A 12,220-nucleotide genomic window follows, 5' to 3' on the forward strand; every position below is an offset into this window, starting at 1 on the left:
AATAGTTTATTTTTTTATTCACTTAGAATGGGTCTTTGAACTTGACAGGAAGAGTAGACTACGCCAGGAAAATCAATTACTCCAAAATGAGTGAATTCCCTAGCACAGCCCCCCTCCACCCTTGCATGTCATATCCCCCTCCTCTTCTGGGAGTGTAATTAACTTCTGTGCTGGCTTAGCGCCTCCCTATATAACCATTTTATGTATCTGCTGGGGGAGCAAAAGTAAATATTATGGAGTGTCATTTGAGGGACAGCCTGCTGACATCACATACTTAGGGGGTGGCATCCAGCAGTAGACTCAGGGCTTTTGGAGATGTACAAAAAATTCCTTCTCTGAGGTTCACTGACAGACACAGCTTAAAGTCTTCAGACCATTGGTATTATGGTCTTTCAGGAGTAGGACTAGGAGGAAACTTTTGGTTACGCCCCTGGGGCAGCCCCAGAGGGTATACCATCACTTCCTGCTGTAGGATTCCAGCCTGTAACAAGCAGTGTCAGAAGAACAAATAATGCTACCCCAACAGTGGGTAGGTGCTGTGCCTGACAGTGAACCTCAATGAAAAGGATTTTACGGTAAGACAAAAATCCAGCTCTCTTTCGTTCACTGACAGTCACAGCTTCAAGTCTTCAGAACAGTGGAATGGCCCAAAGCAGTATCAACATGAGGGTTGGGAAAAAAAAAAAAAAAAAAACACAAAACACAGAATTCCAAACAAGGCTAAACATAGCCAACCAGGTAACAACAGGAGCTCAACTTAGGAACAATTGGAGCTCACCACAAGGAAAAACTTTCACCCTCAAGAAAACGGAAGCCTCTGCAACCAAACGCCGCATCCGAAGATGCAAGTACTTCCACCTTATAAAATTTTGTGAATGTGTGTACAGACAACCACATGGCTGCCTTGCACACCTGAACCACTGACACCTGATGGCGGAAGGCCCCCGGTGGCACTAATGCCCTCGTAGAATGCACTTTAACAGGGAAAGGAGGCCCCTGACCCTTAATGGAGTAGGCCTGCACCACTATCTGCCTGATCCACTTGGAAATGGTCGCAGCAGATGCGGCCTGCCCCTTACAAGGTCCATCTGTAAGAAGAAAGAATCAAAATTTCTTAAATCGGTTCAGTCACCGCCAGGTAAACCCGAATCGCCCTTACCACATCTAAAGAATGCAAGGAAATTTCCTTAGGATGTGTAGGCTTAGGACATTGGGACAGTAGCACAATGCCTTCATTCAAATTAAATCCCAAGACAACCTTAGAAAGAAACGCCTGACATGGCCGCAACACCACATTGTCCCTATGAATCACCAAGTAAGGTGACCGACAGGACAACGCAGTCAACTGACACGCGACGTGAGGTGGTAATAGCTACTAAGGAAGTCACCTTCTGCGACAATGTGAGCAGAGGAATTTCTCAAATAATTTCAAAGGGGGGCCTTTGAAGCACCGACAGAACCAAAGGAGGAGGAGGAGGAGGAGCCAGATGGTGAACTCCCTGCACAAAAAAGTGTGAACCATGGACTTCGCAGCCAACAGCCTTTGGAAAAATATGGCCAAGGTGGAAATCTGGCCCTTGATGGTGCCCAGAGCCAAATGTTGATCTACACCCAATTGTAGAAACTCCAACAGACGAGACACAGAAAAGGAGCAAAGAGAACCCCTCGCGACTCACACCAAGTAATGTACGCCTTCCAAACTTGAAGATAAACCTTCCTGGAAGTAGATTTCCTAGCCTTCAACAGCGTAGGAATCACCGACTCAGACAGACATCTGTCTTTAAGCACCTGGCTTTCAATAGCCATGCCATTAAAGCCAGCTACCATAAAGCAGGATGGAAGATTGGTCCCAGAGACAGAAGATCTTCCCTGAGGGGAAGTTTCCAAGGAACGTCTGCTACCAGCCTTACCAGTATGAAAATAAGAGTATGGGAATGGCACTGTCTACTGGGAAAATGTGTTGATATGTTGACAGGAAAAGTGTATACAAACAAATGCACAAAAATAAATAAATATCAATATCCAAAAAAAAGCACAAAGATAAATAAATATCATAATAAATAAGTAACAATATGATGTGACAGTGAATTACAGGTGCAAACCTATACAGTGTTTGGATGAATAAAAATCAGTTGATAAAGTGACCAGGTGCATACAAAAAATATAAGAGTATATAAAAGTACAAGTGAATCCAATAACGGTGCAACGTGTTAAAAAAAAATGGCAAAGTATTAAACAAATAAAGTGACCAGTGCAAGTAAATACTGAGATCAAATTAAAGTGACTAAGTGTCAGCAAATATAATTAGTCCATATAAGTGACAAATTTCATCATATAGAAGGACTGGCAACAACCCCGTGGTGGGTGGTAAGGTGCTCGGTGACCCCTATGGTAGGTAGCCCACTCACCGGAAATACCCACCCCACACAGGGGTAAAGAGCGGGTATATAGATAAGGAAATAATCCCTCCTGTTCCTCTCCGGGGGTCTTGAGATAAGGGTATATCGGAAGTGCCCAGTAGGGCTCCGGAACTGTTCCTATAGGAATGCCCGGGTCTCAAGGGGGTCCGTTCTCATATGGGGTATGTGCTCCAGTATCAGCCAAGCATAGCGGGACAAGATGTGGGCAGGTGGATCATGTAGGGCAAGAAGAAAGCCAATAGTGTAATACTGTTTAAACTCTTTATTCGTATAAAAAGATGAATGGGTACTCACAAAGTTTCAATGCAAAATAAGCATGACACAGATCCTTAGAACGCAATGCGTTCCATGCAATGCCGGAACCGGACGTGATGCGACGGCGCTGTACGCGTTTCGTCATCCAACGTCCTTCAGCAGCGTCCTGCATTTACTATGATATTTATTTATCTTTGTGCATTTTTTGGATATTGATATTTATCTATTTATTTTTGTGCATTTGTTTGTATACACTTTTCCTGTCAACATATAAACACATTTTCCCAGTAGACAGCGCCATTCCCATACTCTTACTTTCATACTTTTATATAGTCTTTGGCTATATTTCTGGGAGGCTGCAGCCTACTCATATACCCATTATACATTCCTTAGCGCAGAGTTTAACACCTTCATTACCAGCCTTACCAGGCCTGCGTACTAAGACCATATGGTCTTGTATTAGAGGAAAGGCATAAAATCAGACAATACTGACCCCAAGTGGCCACCAAAGCGTCTGCGGCGTCGGCCAGAGGATCCCAAGACCTTGACCCGAACCTCTGCACCTTCCCATTCAGACGGGAAGCCAAAAAGGTCCACATGGGGGGTCCCTCACCGAAGACACAGTTGATGAAATACCTCTGGGTGAAAAGACAATTCTCCCGGATCCAACGCCTGCCGACTGAGATAGTCCGCTTGCCAATTCTTTACCCCCAGAATGTACCCAGCACAGAGGGCCGGAACATATCGTTCTGCCCACCTCAAGATGCCGGCCACTTCCTGGGCCGCCAAGGCACTTCTTGTGCCCCCTTGATGACATATACCCCAGCCGGAGCATTGTCCGATTGTATCCACACATGGCATCCCAAGTCCAGATATCTTGGGCCGAACACACTCCCAAGACACCTCCCCATCCGGGAAAACTGGCATCTGTGGTGATTACAGTCCACTACAGGGGAAGAAAATATTTTTTTCAGGACGTAGGGCCGGGGAGCAGAGCCACCATAGGGGAGACTCCCTCGAACCCCTACTCAACAGAATCAGATTTTGTTCAATGACAGCAGATCCTTGCTCCATTTGATCAGAATCTCCCGTTGCAAAGGTCTGGAGTGTAACTGCGCAAACGGAAACCGCCTTGAAGGTGAAGACCATCAGACCCAGCACTTGCATGCAAGTTCTGAGTGATGATTGATGGTTGGGCAACAGGAGCCGAAAAGCATCCTGTAGCTTCAGAAGTTTCTAAAACTTTAGAAGAAACACCCGGGCTGACGCTGAATCCAGCGTCAGACCCAAGTAGTTAAGCTTTGTGGACAGAGACCGTGCCGATTTCAGAAAATTCAGTGTCCACCCGAACTTCTGCAGAGTTCGCACAGTAACGTCCAAGTCGATTCTAGAGCAGAGGAAGACTTCACACAGAAGCAGATCGTCCAGGTAACCTAGTACCGCGATCCCCTTCTGCCGTAACAAGGCCAACACTGGGGCCAAAACCTTTGTGAACATTCAAGGAGCTGAAGTGAGACCAAAGGGTAACGCCACAAATTGAAAGTGCTCCTCGCCCATGGCAAAACGAAGAAAAAACACTGATGCCCGACATATATTGGAATATGAAGGTAAGCGTCCTTGAGATGAATAGTAGCCAGCAGATCTCCCTGATGAATGAAAGCTACTACTGTGCGGATGGACTCCATCCAAAATTTCTGAATCCACACAAAGTGGTTCAGAGCCTTAAGATCCAAGATCGGATGAACCTTGTCTTCCTTCCTGGGAACTGTGAACAGATTTGAATAAAAACCTTGGAAATGTTCCAACTCTGGGACTGGCACAATACCTCTAACAGGTCCTGCACTGCTCCGTAGAGGCGCTGTAGCCGCTCTGGAGAGAGGCTTAAGTTGGAAGGAAAGAACCTTGCCGGACGAAAGGACCGAAACTCGATCTTTTAACCGAACTGAATCAGTTCGTGGACCCATTTGTCCTGAATGAGCAAGGTCAACAGATCTGGAAAGAAGCGAAGATGCCCCCCCCCACCCCAAACGTGGGTGAGGGTGCCCCTTCAGGCTGGAGAAGGCTGGTCTGTGGAACCAGAAGTGCCCGCTTTGGACTTACAATTCCAGGGTCTCTTGGAGACCCTGGAATTGTAACAAATTGAAGCCCAACATCAGCTAACACTTAAGCAGCTACAGCAAACCGTTTTTACCTTTTGGGATAAAGGTTTTACTGGGGAAAAAAAAAAAAAAGATAAAAACAAATGCAGCAATCACATCTAGGAATTGTTAAGCTGCAATAGGTTTTCTTTTGGGTATAATACTGCTTTAGAAAGGTCCCACAGAGGCATCAGAGGACTGCACAGGTGGAACAATCCATGTGACACTATGCACAAAGGCTTTTTACCAAGAATGAGACGCAAGAGGTCTCTGAAACAGAACAGACCACATTGCCACCACTATCATACAAGACTGGAGAGAAAAGCCAAATGCACCCCCAATTGCATACCGGGGTCAGACAGGGTCAGCCTGTCAGTGCTGAGACCACACGCCGCACACTGCATCAAATTGGTCTGCATGGCTGTTGTCCCAGAAGGAAGCCTCTTCTAAAGCAGATGCACAAGAAAGCCTGCAGTTTGCTGAAGACAAGCAGACTAAGGACATGGATTACTGGAACCATGACCTGTGGTCTAATGAGACCAAGATAAACTTATTTGGTTCAGATGGTGTCAAGCGTGTGTGGCGGCAACCAGGTGAGGAGTACAAAGACAAGTGTGTCTTGCCTAGTCAAGCATGGTAGTGGGAGTGCCATGGTCTGGGGCTACATGAGTGCTGCCAGCACTGGAGAGCTACAGTTCATTGAGGGAACCATATATGCCCACATGTCATGTGACCTACTGAAGCAGGGCATGATCCCCCTCCCTATGGAGACTGGAGCTGCAGGGCAGTATTCCAACATGATAATGACCCCAAACACACCTCCAAGATGACCACTGCCTTGTTAAAAAAGCTGAGGGTAAAGGTGATGATCTGGCCAAACAGGTCTCCAAGACCTAAACCGTATCGAGCATCTGTGGGGCATCCTCAAATGGAAGGTGGAGAAGCACAAGGTCTCCAACATCCACCAGCTCCGTTATGTCCTCATGAAGGAGTGGAAGAGGACTCCAGTGGCTACCTGTTAGGCTCTGCTGAGCTCCATGCCCAAGAGGGTTAAGGCAGAGCTGGAAAACAATGGTGGCCACACAAAACGTTGACACTTTGGGCCCAATTTGGACATTTCACTTGAGGGGTGCACTCACTTTTGTTGCCAGCGGATTAGATATCAATGGCTGTGTGTTGAGTCATTTTTGAGGGGACAGCAAATTTACACTGTTACAAGCTGTACACCCACTACTTTACATTGTAGCAAAGTGTCATTTCCTCAGCGTTTTCACATGAAAAGGTATACTAAAATATTTACAAAAATGTGAGGGGTGTACTCATTTTTGTGAGATAATCTTCCACTGTGAAGCTCAAAAACTATTGGTAAGGCTGGAAGATGGGGCTGTATAGGTAGGCATCCTGGATGCAAGGAAGTTCCACTGATGAAGCAAAGCAATAACTGACTAGATGGTATGCAGACCCAGTCAGTCTGACTTCCAGAGTTCAAACAACCACACGTGGGACAGAAGGATTTGCCTAGAGAACAAGAAGACTTCTTGCGGATTTGGGATGTAGAGGCCAGTTGCTTAAGAAAAGAAAGTTTGGATTGCAAAGGCACCACTGGTTTCTGACCTGTTACCTTTGCCGCCTTCTTAAGAGGTAGGAGCGTGTTTTTACTCACAGTCACCTTTTCAGTGAAGGCATTTAAGGAGGGTCAAAACAAGCATTCGTCTTTAAAAAGGGAAGCCTCTCAATTTTCTCCTTGCAGAGCAGTTTCATCAACCAACATTTGAGCTATAGGAATCTTTTCATTTGTACAGAAAAAGCCCACTCATGAAAGCTACCTTATAGAGTCTTCCAAAAAAATCCAGGTTTTTGGAAGTCTTCCAGAAGCTGTCAAATGGCTGTTTCCACCAGGTTTGATTCTCTGGAATGCAGCAGGTTTCCTCTGGACTTAAAGGGCTTGGCAGACCTCCACTGCAGGCTGCAGATCCACTTCTGCCAGAGAAATTGATGTCTTTAAGAAGGCATATAACCTCTTATCTGTGGGGTCTTTAAAGATCTGGACCTTCTCCACTCTCGACTGTCAGAGTCACAAATAGCAATTGCCGTGATAATGTGCCCAAACCCCTATTATCGTGTACAACAAAATACTAAGAGAAAGATGGGGCTTTGTTTGGGCATATTCAAAGCAATACGGTGCAGCGCTAAATAATGGGGCATGAGTTTTCATATCGGTCCCTGGTGGACGGATGAAGGGGTAGTGTTACTTCTCTCCTATAACCAGTCCGTTCACAGCCAGGTGACCCGTGATCCAAGGAGGAATGATCTGCAGGAACGCTGCTGCTGCATGCTTTGTTTGTTTCGCTGACACTAGATCTTTTAAATGGGAGTGCATTTTATCTTTGAACATCAATTAAAAGGTTGCCATTTGATAACGCACTATGGGAGTTTTCCCTTTATTTTATTTCATATTCACATACATTGAATCCTATCCCGAGATGTGATTTGCATGTGCTCTTGCCAGCTATTTTCCCTATGCTGTATTGGAAGATTTCACTTGAACAGCCACTCATTCATTTTGAGCGTCCAGCCCCTTTTAATTTAGTGGCAAGGTTGATCCGGTAAGGGACCACTTGTAACACATTTGTCTGGTGGATTCATCTCTACTGCTCCTGGGTACACCTGATCCCCTCCTCTTACATCTGGAGCTTTTCCTTTCTGGGAATCTATTTGAGCTATCACCATCTTTTTGTGGACTTTATGTGTTCATTTATGGATTGTTTATGCTGACATCCCTCATTTGTTATGGATGTTTGGTTTTTATATTTTTATTCATGATTTAGCACTGCACCATATTGCTTTGAATATTTTTATTTGGAACTTGTACTGTTGTTTCAGGTGTTAGCTGCTTCTCCTTAAGCGCAGTGTTCTTTGTTTTTTTTATACATTCGCTTTGTATGGGCAATTGGAGAGAGGATGATCACAATTATCACACCATATAATTAAAATTGCTCTCTTTATTGGAGATAGAGAGATAGATAGATAAAAAAGACAAAAAACAAAATCTACTATAACTACATAGAAAGACTGGATAAAAGAAAAACACATATGTAGAAATATATTCCCATGGGGAATGCTGATACAGTGTATCTCATTAGATGTTACGGTCTCTAGATAGCACCGTCTAGGGTCCCCAGCAAGCCGACGCATTTCGCAACAGGGCTTCCTCAGGGCCAGAGACACCAAGGCAGACCGATATTTCCAGCTGCGATAGAGACCTTGGCAGACACATGCGTTGAGGGGCAGATCAGTGCAGGCAGATATTTGCAAGAGGTTATATGCAATAGAATTATATTAATTATATGGTTTGATAATTGCGATCATCCTCTCTCCAATTGCCCATACAAAGCCCCATCTTTCTCTTAGTATTTTGTTGTACTGTCCCGAGTCATAATTAGTTAGGAATTAGCCGGGTCAACCACCACAGAACCCCATTTCTTGAAACTTCCTGCTCCTTTGGATACTGATAAGCAAAACTATTTGGTGGTGAAAACTTTAGTAGGCGAGCCCAAGCAGCATACATCACTTCTTGTGAGGGTGCACTGGAAAAGACCCTAAATCAATGTCTTTAGAATGAGAGGATTGTGGTATCGATAACTTCGTTTAGCTCATATTATATTATTATGGTCTTTTGTGTCCAAAGCAGCCATGGACCCCAAGATTCTTCCTGGGAGGACTCATCCAGGTAGAGCCAAAGGCTTTGACGCGCCTATGGGGGCAGGATTCCTGGGTTATTACCCCTGGCCTCACCGTTGCATCTTCAGTTTAGTAGCAAGCAGTGAACAACCAAAACCCAACTCTTCAGAGAAAAGAGGGGTGGGAGCTACATCCATCGGTGGACTCAGAGAAATGGATTTTACGGTAAGTAAAAATCCCATTTTCTCTTTCGTCCGACGAACATAGCTGCCGCTTTAAAATCATAGACGGATGGGACATTCAAAAGCAGTAACCACTGAGGGGTGGGGAAAGGACAAAAACTTTAAAGAATGCAATTCCCACGGCTAACAAAGCCAACTATATAAACATGGAGCCCAACAAGCAGCAATTGGGGCTCAATTGTAGCAAAACCACAAAGGAGAAGGAAAAGTAAACTGCTCCTTAAATGACGGCCTGCAAAATCTTGCGGCTAAAAGACGCATCCGAGGATGCCAACACATCCACTATGTAAAACTTGGTGAACGTATGTACAGACGACCAAGTGGCCACCTTGCAAACCTGCATCACTGACGCCTGATGGCGGATAGCCCAAGAGGCAGGGAAAGAAGGAACCTTGCCCTTAAGAGAATATGCCTTCACCACCGTCTGTCTGAGCCATCGAGAGATGGTCGCCGCAGACGCAGCCTGACCCTTATGGGGTCCATCCGTATTCACAAACGGGGTCCGACTTAAGAAAGCACTCAGTCTCCAGATACACCCGTACCGCCCGAACCACATCCAAATTATGCAAGGCAATTTCCTTAGGATGCGAAGGTTTCGGACAGAGTGACGGAAACACTAGGTCTTCGTTCAGATGGAAGTCTGAAACCACCTTAGGAAGAAACGACAGATTAGGCTGTAACACTACCTTATCCCTGTGTATTACCAGATAAGGCAAGATATCGCCGCTAGTTCAGAAACCCTGCGCACAGAGGTGATAGCCACCAAAAAGGCAACTCTCTGCGACAAGGCGAGCAAGAAAATGTGTCTTATGTTCTCGAAAGGAGATTTCTGAAGAACCAATAGAACCAAATTAAGGTCCCAAGGAGGTAACGGAGACCTCCTGGGGGGGAGCCAAATGGCAAACCCCCTAAAGAAACGTACTAATCAAAGAGTGCGTAGCCAAGGGACATTGGAAGTACACAGCCAAGGCCGAGATCTGACACTTAAGAGTGCCCAACGTTGGTCAACCCCTTTCTGTAGAAAGGCCAGGATCCTGCTGATAGCAAAGGATCTAGGATGCAGCTTCAGTGATTCGCACCAAGCGATGTACGCTTTCCACATATGATGATAAATCTTCCGAGAAGTGGACTTCCTAGCCTTGAGTAAGGTAGGGATCACAGAATTGGACAGACCCGTCCTTTAACACCTTGCTCTCAACAGCCAAGCCGTTAAAGCCAGCGACTGTAAAGCAGGATGGAAGATCGGACCCTGAGATAGAAGATCTTCCTGCAGAGGAAGTGTCCACGGACCTGCGACCTTCAGTCAAATCACATCGGCATACCAGGGTCTCCGGTGCCAATCTGGAGCCACTAGAATTACCGGAATCCCCTCCAACTCGACCCTGCGTAGCAAGCGAGATAAAAGTTTCAGCGGAGGAAACACATAAAATTAGCCTGTACTTGCTCCAGGGAGCCACCAGGCCATCTACTGCATCGGCCAGAGGATCTCTGGACCAAGCCACAAACTTTTAAAAACTTTTCTGTTTTGTCTGGAGGCGAACAGGTCCACATCCGGGGTCCCCCATATATTCATATACTCATATAGCCAGTCCGAAACCCAGCCGACATTCCACAGGAACTGGAGTCAGCAGCAACAAAAAATAAAATGAAAAAAGGTTCCCTTTGAGACGTTTAAAACTGAGCTAGGACAAAAGGTCCCAGCAGGGAGCTGTTTGGCCACTCCTAAGACCAGGCAGCTAAAACTGAAGATGCAATGGCGAGGCCAGGGGTAAAACCCAACGGATCCCGCCCCCCTGGGCATGTCAAAGCCATTGGCTCTACCTGGTCACTCCTAGTGGGAGGGGCTTATTGCCCATCCGTCTATGATTTAAAGCAGCAGCTACGTCCGTCGGTGGACGAAAGAGAAAAGCTGGATATTCAGATAGACACAGGGAAGCACATCCATAGGGAAGCACATCCATCACCTAAGGACACTAGCTAAAACAGAGGCTTAGCTTAACTGAGCTGGGAGGGGTTATGACTAGGTGTGGATTTCTGACTTTTTTGGCTAGTGTTCACATTGAGATGGCAGCAAAACCCAAACAGTCACGCATATTAACTCTCCTGTGTCCTGTGATAGACGATTAAGAAAAAGTAAATTGATATTCCTGTTAAAACCAGAAAAGTAAACAGAAATTGTAGACCTTAAAAATTGCTAGTTTTCTAATATGCGAATGCTTAGGCTTCAGGGATTTGAGTAAGGGACACAGATCAAGTATAGATACACTTTTTTAAAACAATTGATTTCTTTGTTTGGCAACATACAATTGTCCTGAGTCTGATTAAGAAGTACTGAAGTCAGACATTGCCAGGCAAGTAGCATTTACAGAAGCAGGACAACAGTGGGAGCCCAGAAATCACTTGAACCAGCTGTACTTTAAAAGCACCCTTTAATGTACAAAGCATTAGCAATAGTAGCAACAGCGATCTTCACTACATAGCTAAAATCAAGGCGCCCTTTATCATATTTCTGCAAAATTGTGATGAGTAGCATACATTACAAAGACTATCATTCTGCATAGGTTTACAAATAGCAGATATTGTAAGAGCAAAATAAACAGGCCAAAGGGAAAGCCAGAGGGAAATATTTGAGGCAAAATGATTGAAGGCAATATGATTGAAGGCAGTAGCTACCGGAGGCAAAATGATTGAAGGTAATGCCTATCCCCCAGGGACCCATCACTACTTCCCATGCCTCCCTCTCCCTTTTTAGTTCCTCTATTCCCCGCTTCCTCCCACGTCCCCCTACTTTTCCTCCCCTCCAGCTTCTCCCTCCCCCTTTCCTTCTACCTCCTCTTTTTCTGATCACTTAGCCCGAGTTAATCACCGACTACCCTAAACAGAAGCAGCACGTCCACGATAACATTAAGACGATAGCTACGCCCAACTGAACGCAAACGTCACTCTACTCATTCTACCTAGAGTAGCCTATCTTGTTTCCCCAAACTGTCCAGCCCAATACCTCTACTTGCACACGCCATGTGTCATTTCCTGTTTTTTGAATGTTATCTTGCAAAGTTTTTTATGTGTTTAGCTGTCCTGAGGGGGTGATCCTTCCCTTCCTTCCTCCTACCATGCATGACCTAGCTGAATAGTTGGGGGTTAACCATATCCCCTATATTGTGTTATACAACAGTTATCAAATGCTTAGGTTTGTTTTGGATGCTTTCCCTATCAAGTTGTTATGGGCTGCGTCCCCACACAATTGGAGTGCTATTGTGCACTTTGTTTTTTACTCCTTCCTTCTGGGGTTATTCCGCAAGAGCTATTGTGTTTGTATGTTACACTTTTTTTCTGCACCAATAAAAATATTTGAACAAGAATGCCTACCACTTGCGGTTTTAAACTCTAGGTTCTGAAGAGTCACTTGTAGACCTCCCCTTAAAACTCCTGTTGCTGAACAGCTGCTAGGCTATTTATTTATAGGTGTAGTGAAGAAAGTAAA

The 12,220-nt window shown here is 45.2% G+C and overlaps 1 protein-coding gene across 1 annotated transcript in view; it reads right to left on the reverse strand.

Annotated features, from left to right (window-relative positions):
- The window catches only part of CENPE (centromere protein E), a 328,099-nt gene that overhangs the window by 240,110 nt on the left and 75,769 nt on the right, over nucleotides 1-12,220 (reverse strand). The gene's annotated exons all lie outside the window — the stretch shown is intronic.

Source organism: Pelophylax lessonae, assembly GCF_965119305.1.
Source record: "Pelophylax lessonae genome assembly, chromosome: 1".
NCBI lineage: Eukaryota > Metazoa > Chordata > Amphibia > Anura > Ranidae > Pelophylax > Pelophylax lessonae.